Below are 14,115 nucleotides of genomic sequence, written 5' to 3' on the forward strand. Positions count from 1 at the left end.
AATAGCTAAAATTGGTACTGGGATAGTCCCCAGGAAAACCAAACGCTATATATAGTAGTGTATAAATGGTAGCAATGGGCATACGTGTAGTGAGTACTTGCCGTTAAGGATAACATTGACATTTATCCGCAGCTGCCTATTGGTTAGAAAATCCAAAACAGTTAGTACGGAAAAACACTTGTAACAATGTAAACAGTATAAAAAGCAAAAATTAAGAATGAGGATAAGCCATCAATAAAGAGTTGAATAAAGCCAGCAATGTTCAATAAGAATACACTGAAGTCTGCTGCGATACAAGGCAACTAAACAAATTAACACCCCATTGCTAATTGGGGTACATAACATCTAAATGTATTTATATGAATACTACTATCTTCCACGAGATCCCATTATTAGTCTGATTGCCCGCTTCGCATACTCCCTGCATGGCTCTGCGCTTAGTCCTACAACGTAAGACACATCACCCGATATTTATTTATTTATTTTTTTTGTTCTGGGGGTGATAGCACTTCAACAAATACAACATGTGCTGTCTTACGCTGTATTACTAGTCTGCGCTATCTGAAGCGGAGTGGAACGCAGTAAGCATACGAAGCAGGGAGACAGACTATCCCTTCATTTTCAGCACATCCATCCTTACAAGTCAAATATGTAATGACCATTTACTCTCCTATAAACGCCAGTCACTTTAAAGACATGTCACACAAACCTTTGGGTACATGTCTTTCTTGAAAATATCTTCGGTCCCACTGTAATGACCATACAAGTGGTTGTTTCCGGTCAATTCTGGTCTGCACCACTCAACAAACTCTTGTAAATGTTGTGGAGAATCAGTCTCAGCGAAAACAATATTTATGAGGAAAGAACCATTTAACCGGGAGGTGGGTGTGATGAGAGAGAAAGTATTATTTGAAACATTTTGTCTTAATACAAAGGAAAACAATATATATCGGCTCGAAATAAAATTCAAGCACACCACCCACCCGAAACGGGTGTTCGGTCCCTAAACCCTTAATTTCCTTCCCAGTACATAATAAAGACTCCCTTACAAGTAGGTCTTGCCCGTTTTCAGAATCAGTTGTTGCTTTGTGTGTTTGGTTTTGGGGTGGGATGGGGGTGGTGTTGGGAGGGCGGTTTGGTGTTTTTTTTATTTTCTTTAAAAGACCTTTTTAATAATACAATTTCAAATAACAAAATTTTGTTTGCTGATTTGACAGGAAGTATATAGAGAGGTGTTCAGCGGGAACTTCCATGTTAACGCTTAATGAGAGGAAATGCTATCAGCAAAAGAAGATAAGTAAACAACATAGGTTTGGTTAACAATTACATATATCTAAAGACTTTTGTGAATGATTTGAAAACTACAGCACACTTATCAATTAATGTGAAAAAGAGATAGTATAATCATTTGTTTATTCAGTATATTTCTTAGCATGTCCTCATTTCGAAGAGATCTAGATGTACGTTGATGTGGTTATAGGACACACGGTACTAATGATATGGAAAAATGGGAACCAGTCTAGAAATGGGTGAACATAAACTAGAGTATATAAGGGTTTGGCTGGCCAAGATTGCTTAATAATGTAAGTTATGCTTTAGGAAAAATAATATTTTGAGAGCTTATCCTATTTGTAAGTGAAAAAATAGAGACATTGTTTTACTGATGGAATTTCAGTCCATTAACAGTCTTGAGTTTGAAACACTTGTTACTAAAATTATCACCTGACGCTTTGGTGCGGAATCGAAACCACATGCTTGAAACAAATGCAGGTCCAGAAAATGCCGCGGCTCATATTCTTTCCTCTACACAGAAGCTGACATTTAGATTTCATCTATACTGATAATTATAGGTTTGATCATGTGCACTCAAAACCTTTAAGTTATTGAAGTTTTAATATTATGGTGTTTGCATAGGTTTGTTATGGGAACTACATTAGTACCGTGAGTCCTATAAACAACCACAGCAATACAGTGACTCTACATATGCAAGTGCAATTAACTTTTCTGTAAATGCGATCATATGGTTCTCTTTGTGGATAACAAGAAAAATGTATACCTTTTTTAAACCGCATAGTGACGTTCAGTGGGATATTAAACACATATTCAGATATATCAGCTGTTGCCAAAAAGGGGGAAGGGGGAACAGTGTGTAGATTTGACTATGTTAGGTGTAGTGTTTTGCACTTTGGTTTATATCGAAGCAATACAGTTAAAACATTGACACAATTTACCATTTATAGAATAATTACAGTAAGCAATATAATATTTCCTAGTTGTGTTTTGAAACATAATGGTTCAGATATGATCACTTAGGTCTCTTCCACCATGCTTAATAATGATGAACTCTCATGACTTTTGCATCCAACTAATTTCTTGCAGTGAATGTTTTGAAAGTTCATATTTTGCATTTTAATGGACCCATCTCTACCATACTTTAGTTTTCAATTATATGTCTTCTGGGAGACAGATTAGGTACTTTTGTCATTTAAATATCTTTTTCTGTAATAATACATGTACATATAGATGGTCACCTTGATCTTTTAGCCATTAATTACATAATATGACAAGGCTGGTAATACATTTTAGCATTAAATTGAAGAGCGATAGCACCTGACTCTTTGGTACGGAACTGAAACCATGTGTTTTAAACACATGCAGGTCCAGAAAATGCCGCGGCTCATATCCTTTTCTCTACACAGAAGCTGACATCCAGGTTTCAGCTATACTGATAAATATAGGTTTGATCATGAGCACTCAAACATTTTAGGTTATTTAACTTTTAATATCATGGTGTTTGCATAGGTTTACTATGGGAACTGAGTAAGTACCTTGAGTCCTTTAATTTTCAATCTCACTGAATTCTCATAAGGACGAGATCATTACACTGATCTATTAATAAAATAGCATATGTTACTAAATTTAAACTTCCAGGCATTATACTAGTCACGATCAGGTTACATTACTTCCTCGCTGGGATACCCACTAATACTCGGTCAAAGTCAACAATATGATTTAATCTGATTAAAAGTAGATTACAGCTGTCATCTGATTTTGATCAGATTGCACTCTGTTTCAAGGGGTCAGACAAGTGTAGAGACCAAATAGCACTTATGTAAAGTTTAGTCAGTGTGTACACATTACAAAGATATTGTTCTCATAGTCATTGAAGTACACTTTATAACATAGCCTGAATCAGTGAGAGGACACGTATTTTCAATAAGCATGAAGGCTCTGCTATATTTAATTCATTTTTTATTTTAGATCTTTAAAAGGCAGCAAACACAAAACAAACAAAATAAAATCTTAAAAAGCAGGGGAGAAATGGGGTCTCGACGTTGCTTTCATGAAGAGCAAGTTCAAGTTATCTTTTTGGCGAAATATTTTTGTCTTCTGATATATTTTTTTTCGAAACTGGGTTTCGAGGGCTATAGTATATGTCGTAAAATACCAGTGCATGTACTGGATTAAATCTCAATAAAACTTCGCTCAAAATGGCGCCCACACATATGAACTTTTGACTTTTAAGTAAGTAACCAAAAATGGCTGACAGATAATAAGAACCTTTCTTCAAGCGTATCACAAAGCCTAGGATGACCTAATAGTGTTCCCATTTTATTTTGGTTCTTGCAACGACAAAACCTTTTATATTACTTAACTATGGCACTAGTACACGAAGGCCTACGAAAGTAATGGATTTGGATTTGCACAAAACGAGGCTTAAAAATAACAGCTCTGTGCCATGGCTGCTTTCATTTTTGACCGTATCATTTCAAGAGACTTTGATTTATATTTGCCACAGTTACAGAGTGTAATTTAGAAGCACGATTTAACTTATTCCTGATGTTCTTTGAAGTATCTATAGAAACATAATTAGAAAACTCATTGGTTTCTTCTTTCAAAATTTATATTTAGATGTATTGCTGGTATATGTGGTCATCGCGTCAACATATATTTGGAGCAAAAGAGCTTAAATAAGAGAGAGATTGAACACAAACATAGAGGACATTTGCTTGTTCTGAGTGAATAGCCGATATATTTCGTCGAGTGGGTGAAAATAATGTGTTTGACCCATGAGCTGAATTATAGATGTTAATCACATATAAGAAGCTAATTTAATTTTATCCTATAACGCGTTGATCATTTTCAGTATATAACAAATTAAATTGCAAATGGCTTACGGTAAAACCAGCTGTTTTCCGTCATGCTGTAATCCGTGTACCTGAGAATAAAAAACAGCCCACTTCAGACGGGTAAGCGTTTATATTTCCAAAAGAACAATCTATTAAAAATGGTAATTTCAGCTGCTTAGTGCTCAGTATTAAGAGGTTAGTGTTAGGACTGGTCGGTCTGGTGTCAGTATAATGTGACCGGGTGGGACATTTTGTTACATCACTATAAACTGTAACACTACATAAATTGTAACGATATGACTGAAAAATTGTTAAAGCTACGTTACAAATCCAAATCACACACACACACACACACACACACACGATGATGATGATGATGATGATGATGATGATTTTTGATTTATGAGTATAGTGATGTTATTGTTCTTCGTCTTAATAATGAAGACTATTTTGACGATGCCGGTGATGATAATGATGACGATGATGACTTTTGGCAGACGGCGAGAACAGATGATGACAGTTTCTTAATAATATTGGCTTAACACAGAGTAAAATATTGGTGGGTAAGGGACGTGGCATGTTTACAAACAGCATAAAAGTCCGACCCGAAGAAAAGGTAATGTGTTCCTTTCTTTTCATTATGACGATCACCTAGATTATCACAACCAAACTTTCCATAAATACCATTACTTTGCAAGTGTTAGTAATTCGTTTGGAAGTCCAATTTTTCACCACACTTCTTGGCTTGTTCTCTTATTAAAATCAATGTTCTTGCTCCTAAAATAATGTTATTTATATTATTGCTTATGTTCCTAGATGACGTGTTACTTAAATATGTTCAAGCGGACTGCATTTGATAACAAAGTTATTTTCATCGTCATTGTACACGCCCACTCTTAAGACCTCTTATCAAATATTACCACCTCTATCCCTCTTCCGGGTCGTGAACTCGGGGGTGGGGGTGGGGGTGGGGATGGGTCTAAACCCAAAATGCAGTTAATACTTTTTTTTGGCTCGTGGTAGGAAATATGAATGCATATATAATGCTTGGTAATAAATCTCGCTAGTTCAAAATGTGATGTATCTCAAATTATGTATATTTGACATATGACCCCTTTCTAGGGACACATGGGGAGAAGAACCAGATATTATACTCCTCTTGCTTACGGTCACCACTTGGGCAATATATGTATCTATGTATGAAGTTGTAGTGAATTCAGCGGAAAAGAGGAGACAAAATTACGGATAATAACAGTGTCAAAGCATTCAAAGTGATATAATTAGCTTAAGGTTATTTCCTTATATCTGCATAATTATAGAAGCTAATTTTCCATATAAAAATGAATTTATTAATACATACTATAAATCATCATACAGAGAAATCTCTCTCTCTCTCTCTCTCTCTCTCTCTCTCTGCATGCGCATTCAGATTAACAAAGGAGTAATAAACTGTAATACTCGGACAATCTAAGAGAACCCACCCTTTTTAAACTCATATAGCAGTAAATCCGAGCAGCCAATTTAATCTTATAATAAGGACAGAAAGAAATAAAAAAAACACAATGTTATATTCACTCGGACGTCATACAATATGTAATATTTACATGTTGGTAGGCATTTAAAACAAATTTCTTCATACGGTCGATAAACATGCACGATTCATAGGTTAGTCATATTTTTGTAGCATTAAACAGCTGTTTCATCTTTAGTGTATCAGTGTTTATAAAACAAATTGGATAAAAGAAATTACGTTCTTTATTGAAAGAGAATGGAATGCGTGTCTCATTTCTATTGGCAAGCACACAGTGAAAACAACCAATAATTTTAATCCTCCCTTTTCTATCAATAACCTGTGATTTAAAGTTCTGAATGTCGCGAATTAGCTCTAAATTTAACAGATAAATGTAACAAAGACAATTCTCTAATTCAAAGTCATTCTTTAAAATATTATACATTTGTCTCTTTGAACTTTGTCAATGTCTCAGTCTAATGTTGAATAAACGTACACTTTAATGTATTGAGTATAAACTATTTAACATTCATGCATTGGGGCTATAGTGATCGACCCAGAAATGTGATTTTAACCGACTTTGCCATGTATACTTTATACAAATTAGCATACGTCTATGTTCACATCAAAACATATGGTCATCATTAAATAATGATTTGAACAAAATACATTTTATTGATTTACCCTGTAAGCACGCGCTTCCAGACTGATATAATTCAACACGAATGGTAAGATTGTTGTGTACTGTTTCCAAATAAAAAAAATCTCTCGCAAAATGCATCTGGATTCTATTTTCTACTTCATCATAATGTAGAATAGACAAAGTGAGAACGGGAAGCCATTTTCATGCATGTGTCCAATCCTCTTCGAAGTAATTCTTATTTTTACCAAAGACATTATTTCGTTTTCATGTATCTGTCCCATCCTCTCGGAATTAATTTTTGAATTTTAACTAATACGTCTTTTAGCCCCCATTGTGATAACACATTTTAAAGTACACGAGTTATAGTCGATCTATGAACATACACGATTAATGTGAACCGCTTGTTTTTTTTTTTTTGTTTTTTTGTTTTTTTGTTGTTTTTTTTTCTCAAAAGGGAAGTAGTTTTCTGCAACGAATCTCGTCAAATAGTGGCACAGTTACGCCCCCTTACAACGGTACTCCCGCTGGAAAATATCAACACAAGGTTTTGATTGTGCTTTCCATCTTCATATCCTTTTCTGGAGATCGTGATATGTAATTACAGTGTATTATTTTCTTTTAATCAGTTTTGAAATTTGAATTTGTCATATTTTTTTCATCACTTACAATCTAATGAGATTCACGATAATCAGACATTAGTTTCCCATGAAGATTAAACAGGTACTTTTCTACAAACACCCTTCCCACTATCCAACACAAACCCTGCCCCTCCAAAACAAATTAAGCTATAACGAATCAAATGTTCTCATGTACGCAGTATACACATTGACAAATAAAGTATAATACGTACATAATTTACGGTAAAACTTACAATGATGAGGAAAAGTTAAACCGGTGGTGGGGAGGGTGGGATTTGCGGGTGGTGCATACCACCAATAATAACAAGTGCCAGATTCGCCTCCATTATACAATGTTTAGAGTTGAAAAGTACTTACATGTTTGTTACACAGACATGTGAAATGGAAATACAGTATAATGTTAAATAAATTCTATATTGAATTCAGACACATGAAGATTTCTTAGAAAATGTGAGTAAATAACATTGAATTGATGACCTTGAAAAATAACAATTGCGCATTTTTTGACTTTATCCCATGAGGTTAGAGACGTTTATAGCATCCTCCACCCCACTCATTATTAGGGATTTTATCACTAATACGAGAGAAACTTCACCGATATATCCTATTCTTTTTTCTTTCCTGTATGTATTATGTGTGCGTCCAGATTTATTTCATACTCGAATTTACGCAGTGAAGCGTGACAACGTTTACAAGTTCGAAATACATAATGATTTATTTTTTAAGTTGTGAGACCAAACCCAGGGGACACCTCAATATAATGAACACATGTCATAACGGACGTTATTCATCATCTTCTTCAGTTTCTATACAGGCTTTACCAGTATAAATTGGAAACTTGTCCGCTGAAAATAAAATTGTTTGGTTCATAGAATGTATATTATATGCAGGTCATTATCGTCAAGAAAATTCATCCCAATTGCCATTCATATTCGGACAATTTTCTCGATTGCATTTTAAAATATCTAAAACATACCTCTGTTGTTTGTAAATATATTTTTCCTCTAATGAACACGAAGAGTGCATGCGAGAGGAATTTTTATCGCCAACGAAAAAAGATACCCGTGGAAATAGTACATGAATCTCTGAGTTGAAACAGCTGAGTGAGCCTTGAATTCATATTAAACAAACACTGAGTAATTACTGTGATATCACTGTTAGCAGCTTTCAACACATCGGCCTATTTAGAAAATCAAATATGATTTGTTCTGTGTAATAATATCATTGTAAAGACATCATAAGTACACGTACATACAATTTAATAGGGAAAATCTCAGTTGTCAGTGACTACCAAGAAAATACTTATGCCATTGTAAAAATTCAAAATTCTTACCTGGGAGTGTGTACACTGCCAAGTCAGATGTTTGAGTCTTGTCATCAGTTTTAGTCATCATAACAAACAAATCTGAGCCAAAGTTCCATTAGTAATTATATATCCACCTGCTTCGATGCAGTCTTGAATCTCATAAAAAGAAAATACTCCATCTATTTTGATAACCTAAATATTCCCACTTCCTACCTGTACGATAATTAACTGGAAAATACAATTGTGACCTGCACTTTTAAATGTTACATGTGTATCTTGGAATGTGAATTTCCGAGTACACGTGCTTTTCAAAACAACAGAATACCTCGTGGTTTTCATACCACAGTCTGTTCAAGAGCTGTCGTATCCTTTCCACATAAAGAGTCTTATAAAACAAATAATAAAAAAAAATATTTATCACGTAGTTGATATCCTTTACAACCAGACACTGTGTTTTCTTATTGTCAACATGATAGAAGGTTAGCATGTCACTTTTAGTGAATTTAATTGGTCTACATACGTCCATGATCTAAATACACATTTGGTTGCGTCGGTGGGAATTTTCCTTACCCAGATTACTGAAACTACGTATTATTGCTGTGTACTATCAACAGGGGGGCTATCATAGATATGCACAGCAGAGGTTAAGCAGTTCGAAATATAGTCCATTTACCCAATACTTAATTCGTCGAATACCAGAATAAACCAAGGGAATGCCAGGGGAAAACCGGCTGGGCCTTAGCCCAGTTAAACCATATCACAACTGCCTAACACTAAAAATATCCATTATATGCAGAGTAACTCCAGACAGTCTGATATAATGCGGACAACCCGCGTTTGATTGCTTTAAGGTAGTTAGATATTAATTCTAAAACCGAATATCGTGAGTCAGTGTGAAGTAGCTGTCTTTCAGTCGACATGGCAGTGAATAATTGTCTAATTGAACATTATGGATGGCTGCCAGAAAAATTGTTTACGCTACGTTTAATATCCAAATCACACACACACACACTATTTACAGTCGTCTGTTATTAAACCTCTGCGCTTAAGCATGTCACTTGGTAACTAGGGCAAGTGTTATTTGACGCTTGGTGTTAATAACTGTAATCGGATAAGACTACTGAGTAGGAGTTGAAAGTGCGGTGACTTCCTATTATAAAACAATGCAAAAAAGTGACCATAAAATTTGATTAAGATTGGTACCTAAAATAATTTCGCCTTTGTATTTGTACACAACTATGGAAATACAGTCTTATTTTATACAGATAATGCTTGAACTCGGTTTAAGTTTAAACATGTCTACGCTTCAGTTATAACAGACGGTCTGACTTTATAAACCCTTTTTTATTGATTATGGTGTTAGCAAACGTCTTCCCTTCGAGAGAAGGAATTATATTTTTGTGGGATTTAATAGCTGTGAATGAATCTAAGAATCGCGTATCCTTTTACGGCAAAATCAAATAAAGTAATGACAGTATTCACAAGAATGCTAACTTGCACCTAAGTCTGCGATTGTTTAACCAAGCTGATGATTCTTGCAATTTCAGAATAGCATTTGTGTACATTACGCGAACAAACTATCTGTTGCTAAATAATCAAACGTTTTTTGTTATTTGAACGCCATTGATTACAGTAACTGTATTTTTTTTTGTTCTGTATATGCGGGTACGTATTAGTTGCTATCGTTCGTAAGTGTCATAATATATTATGGATGCCGTACCGAACTAATGTACGTATGGTTTTCTGGAAGCTTCTTACAGGAAATGCTGTTATTGGTGTATGTATCTAATGTCTCCGAGTATCGTTCAATATTACAAGAATTTCATATTATCCATACTTGATAATGCCATGTGTTAGAAAACAAGCGGCTACATTTAATTTCTTTTGTCTTTTATATTCTCTTGATATTTCAATATATGTAAATCCTTACAATTTGATGTCGCTTTTTCGATGGAATGAAAGCTTTTCTAAAATTAAATGATGCTAAGATATAGATAAAACTAAATGTGTTTGGGTAAAGTTTGTTTTCAACCGTGGGGCATTTCCAAGCATACCTTGAATCTTTACATGACTCCAAGAGTCTTTCTTAATAGTCTGGATTTTTGTAAACTTCAGTACAAGATTTCAGTGACAAAGTACACTCTCTCTCTCTCTCTCTCTCTCTCTCTCTCTCGCATGTTTAATGTCACTTTGCGCACCAGCTTCATCTGGTAACTTATTGTCAAACATTATATCCAAGATATTCTTATCTTTATGGAGGGGGGTTACCGTCATAATTGTATGCATGTATTTTCTAATCTTCCTTGATGCATTATTGTTAATGGCTGCTTGCAAGTGCTACCTTCATAATTACATCAATGAATATTATATTCTTCATTGATGCAGATTGTACGTGACAGTTTGCAAGTGCTACTTTCCTTCTGCATTATTGACAATGGCTGCTTGCAAGTGCTACATTCATAATTCTAATCATGACTTTTATATTCTTCATTGATGCAAGCTGTAAATGGCTGCTTGAAAGTGCCTAGATCTACTTTTCTTCTGAGTCCTTGTATCTTGCAATTTGCCAGCTATTGAACTGATTATGTAGTCTGTAGTATGGAACAATCCTATGTCAGGTATTACAAGTTTTAACATTCTATTAAAAAACTTGCTATATCAAAAGTTATACAAACTGCACCAAAATCATGACTATACTGTAGCATCAAGCACGTTGCAAGTTAGAATCAAGGATGTTAGCATAAAATAATGTTTCATTACAACAATAGATGGCGCTGTGACATGTCAATTTCTTACAATACAACTACTCCCCTGACCCTAGCAACAAGAGGTTATACCACTTTACGGGATGTTTGGGCGTCTTATTTAAAATATCATTCGAACTAAATGACAGCAGCTGATGTCTCAGAGTATTAACATTCGTAAGAGAGGTAGCCTGCAAGTAGCACAAAACAAATTAAATGTATCAAATTGTATACAATTAGATGTATTTACACAACGTTTCTTTTCTTCTTCCGCTGACCCTTCCCACCCCATTTTATTTTGAACATTTTGTCTGTTTAATTTATCACTGCCGCACGGTGGCAGAATAGGGTAGACGTTTGCAAGCAAGATTTAAGGCCCTAATTTGTTTATATATTCTCATTCACACTGTTATCAGTTTAGAGCTCATTTATTATTTTAGAGTGCAGTGCAAATTCTGCTTTTCGTAGCAGTAAAGACCTCATACTGTTTTAGCAAATTTCAGATAATTGCACATCGAGGCCATACTTTCATCTCTTCTTTAGTCACGAGAGAGAGAGATAGAGGGTTTACATTACAGAGATGAGGATTCTGTTTATTCTTTCAACCATATGTACTTCAATTTTACTGTTAATCTGCAGTTTACATTGGCAGTTTAATTATATATATATATATATATATATATATATATATATATATATATATATATATATATATATATATATATATATATATATATATATATATATATATATATGTATGTATGCATGTATGTATGTAACAAGAAGTAAGGTAAATATTCAGATTATACAGAATTCTTATATATGTATGGCATGGATGATTATGCATTAGACAGCAAGTATTGTCACTAGTTGTCAGTGACAAGAGTAGTGAAAGGGGACGGTCTAGGGACTAGGGGACTTTAATGTTAAAAAGGGGTATATCCACTCTGGGGACTATGCAAATTTAACATGGGAAGCACATGATATCCACTCTAGGGACAAGGGGAATTTAACATGGGAGAAAAAACTATCCACTTTAGGGACAAGGGGAATTTAACATGGGAGAAAATAATGTCCAGTCTAGGGACAAGGGGAATTTAACATGGGATATAGATTTTGGGACTATATAGCGACAAGGGAAATTGAACATGGTGGGTCTATGGAAATGGAACATGGGAAAATTGAAACAGTGAGGGTCTCTATTTTTTTTTTTTTTAAAAATAAATAAAAAAGGGTAGGCAATGAAAGTCTATCTCTTTTCGAGACCTATGAGTGGCCCTGAAAAGGGCTTTTGGGTTTATGTTAACATACCCTATTGTTAACACAGAGGGCACCGCATTGGTCTTCTTCTTGTCCTCAAGCTGCGCCTGACTGCAGGGCCATATATTAATACTCTTTTTAGGCATCCTTGCCTTTCCACATATATTCTTCTTATCCACAGGCTGGTGTCTGTCCTTTGGACAACTGTCCACTTTGATCGGACATACATTGGTATGTCCGTCCGTAACATCATGGAAGATACAAGAGTTGATGATTGCACGTCGATCCACATGTTGGGGCGCCGAGAACAGGTGAAGGAATGCAGCAAACGTCGCTTATTTATAGGGAGAGGAAGGATTGAAACAGATTGAGATGGTTCACCAATCCAAACACGCCTTACAAAATTTAGTCAGCTCAGGTCCAATACGAAGAGAACAGTCTGTGACGTCACATGTCCTATGTAGATTTGCTAGCATCTGTGCACTGTCAATCCATGCGACAGTTTTACAACGTGACGGAAACTCAGAAAACGATAAATTGGGGTGCACCAGCCGTGGAGACTACTCAAGGGAAAACGGACTTACTTTCAGAAGAGGCGAACTGAGATTTTGTGGATTTTCTTACCTCGCAAGAATTTGTTCCGGAACCTTCGCCACTTTCTCCTTCATTACCGCACGGGGAGAATTTTAAACAAAGACAGAAAGACGAATTGGAGAAATTTATATAACAGCAAAAGGAAGCGGAACAAGCTTTTCTCCTACAGCAACAACAGCAAGAAGAAGAGGTAAGAAAAAAACAAGAAGAAGAAGAAGCAGCAAAGAAACAAGAGGGTGAAAGTCAAACCGTCACGGTACTGTTGGACATTTTAACGGAGTTAAGAAGTCTGAAACAAATGTATCAGACTTCTTTATCACGACCGAAGAGAATACGACCTTCCCGAGCTAAACACTCCAGCCCTGTGACTAAGCCTACCGTACCACCCTTAGTGATTACAACCAAATCATCATCAGAAGTAGGCCTTGGCCGTGGCAAAGGCTTAAGGCAGTTAAAGTTGATTGCTTAAACTCACCCCTACACCAAAAAGGCCCTTTTCAGGGCCACCCATGTCTCTCGAAAAGAGATAGACTTTCAGTTGCCAACAACTCAAAAAAAACAAACAACCATTTTACCCTATAGTACGTGTCTGTGTATGAGTGCGTGAGTATAGGTTCTTATTTTAAAATCAAAACCCAAAGACACTTACCTTTCATAATTAATTTATTATTTTATAAATTTTTACAATCCAATTCACCATTCACAACAAAGCACTTTAAAAAAGTTCATAGACTTCTTCTGTCTCTTTTTTTATTCTCTCATTTTTTTGAATTTCTTCACAGTCACAGTCTTTTCCTCTCCTTCATCCTCACTTTCTTCTCTTCTTCTCTTGTTTCTTTTTCTTCACCTGTCTACTTTCTTCCTCTTCTTCTTCCTCTCCATAATCCCCCTCTTCTTCTTGCTCCTCTTGTTTTTTAGGGCAATCTGGAGATCAATGTCCTTTTTCTTGACAATGATAAGAGGTATCTTGACTTTTGTCTCTTTTAGCCCCTGTTTTGCTTTTTTGACGGTCTGGACACTCTGAAGACCAATGCCCTTTCTTCTGACAGATATAGCATGCATCTTGACTTTTATCTCGAAAGGAAGGAGAGTAGTCCGACGGCTGGTCTGAAGAAAATTTTCTAATGACCCCGAGCAAAGCTCTGATGAAACGTTCGATCGGGGTAGTCTCTTCCATCGTTCTACTCGGTTTGAGAGTGAAATGAATAGTGAAAGGACAAGACACATACCCTTTATATACGCTGGTCTGCAATGACTATAAAGTGGCCCATGGTGATTAAACTTTAGACA

The 14,115-nt window shown here is 35.5% G+C and overlaps 1 long non-coding RNA gene across 1 annotated transcript in view; it reads right to left on the reverse strand.

Moving 5' to 3' along the window:
* Positions 1 to 9,038, reverse strand: part of LOC149786502 (uncharacterized) — a 34,872-nt gene extending 25,834 nt beyond the window's left edge. Inside the window, exons 1-2 of the long non-coding RNA XR_016424933.1 lie at positions 8,255 to 9,038; positions 4,179 to 4,219 (exon numbers count right to left, since the gene is read on the reverse strand). This is a non-coding gene — a long non-coding RNA (uncharacterized LOC149786502). The remainder of the gene's footprint in view (positions 1 to 4,178; positions 4,220 to 8,254) is intronic.
* Positions 9,039 to 14,115: the final 5,077 nt, after the last annotated feature.

The sequence above is a fragment of the Sinohyriopsis cumingii genome, chromosome 12, assembly GCF_028554795.1.
Source record: "Sinohyriopsis cumingii isolate HCF-2022 chromosome 12, ASM2855479v2, whole genome shotgun sequence".
Lineage (NCBI taxonomy): Eukaryota > Metazoa > Mollusca > Bivalvia > Unionida > Unionidae > Sinohyriopsis > Sinohyriopsis cumingii.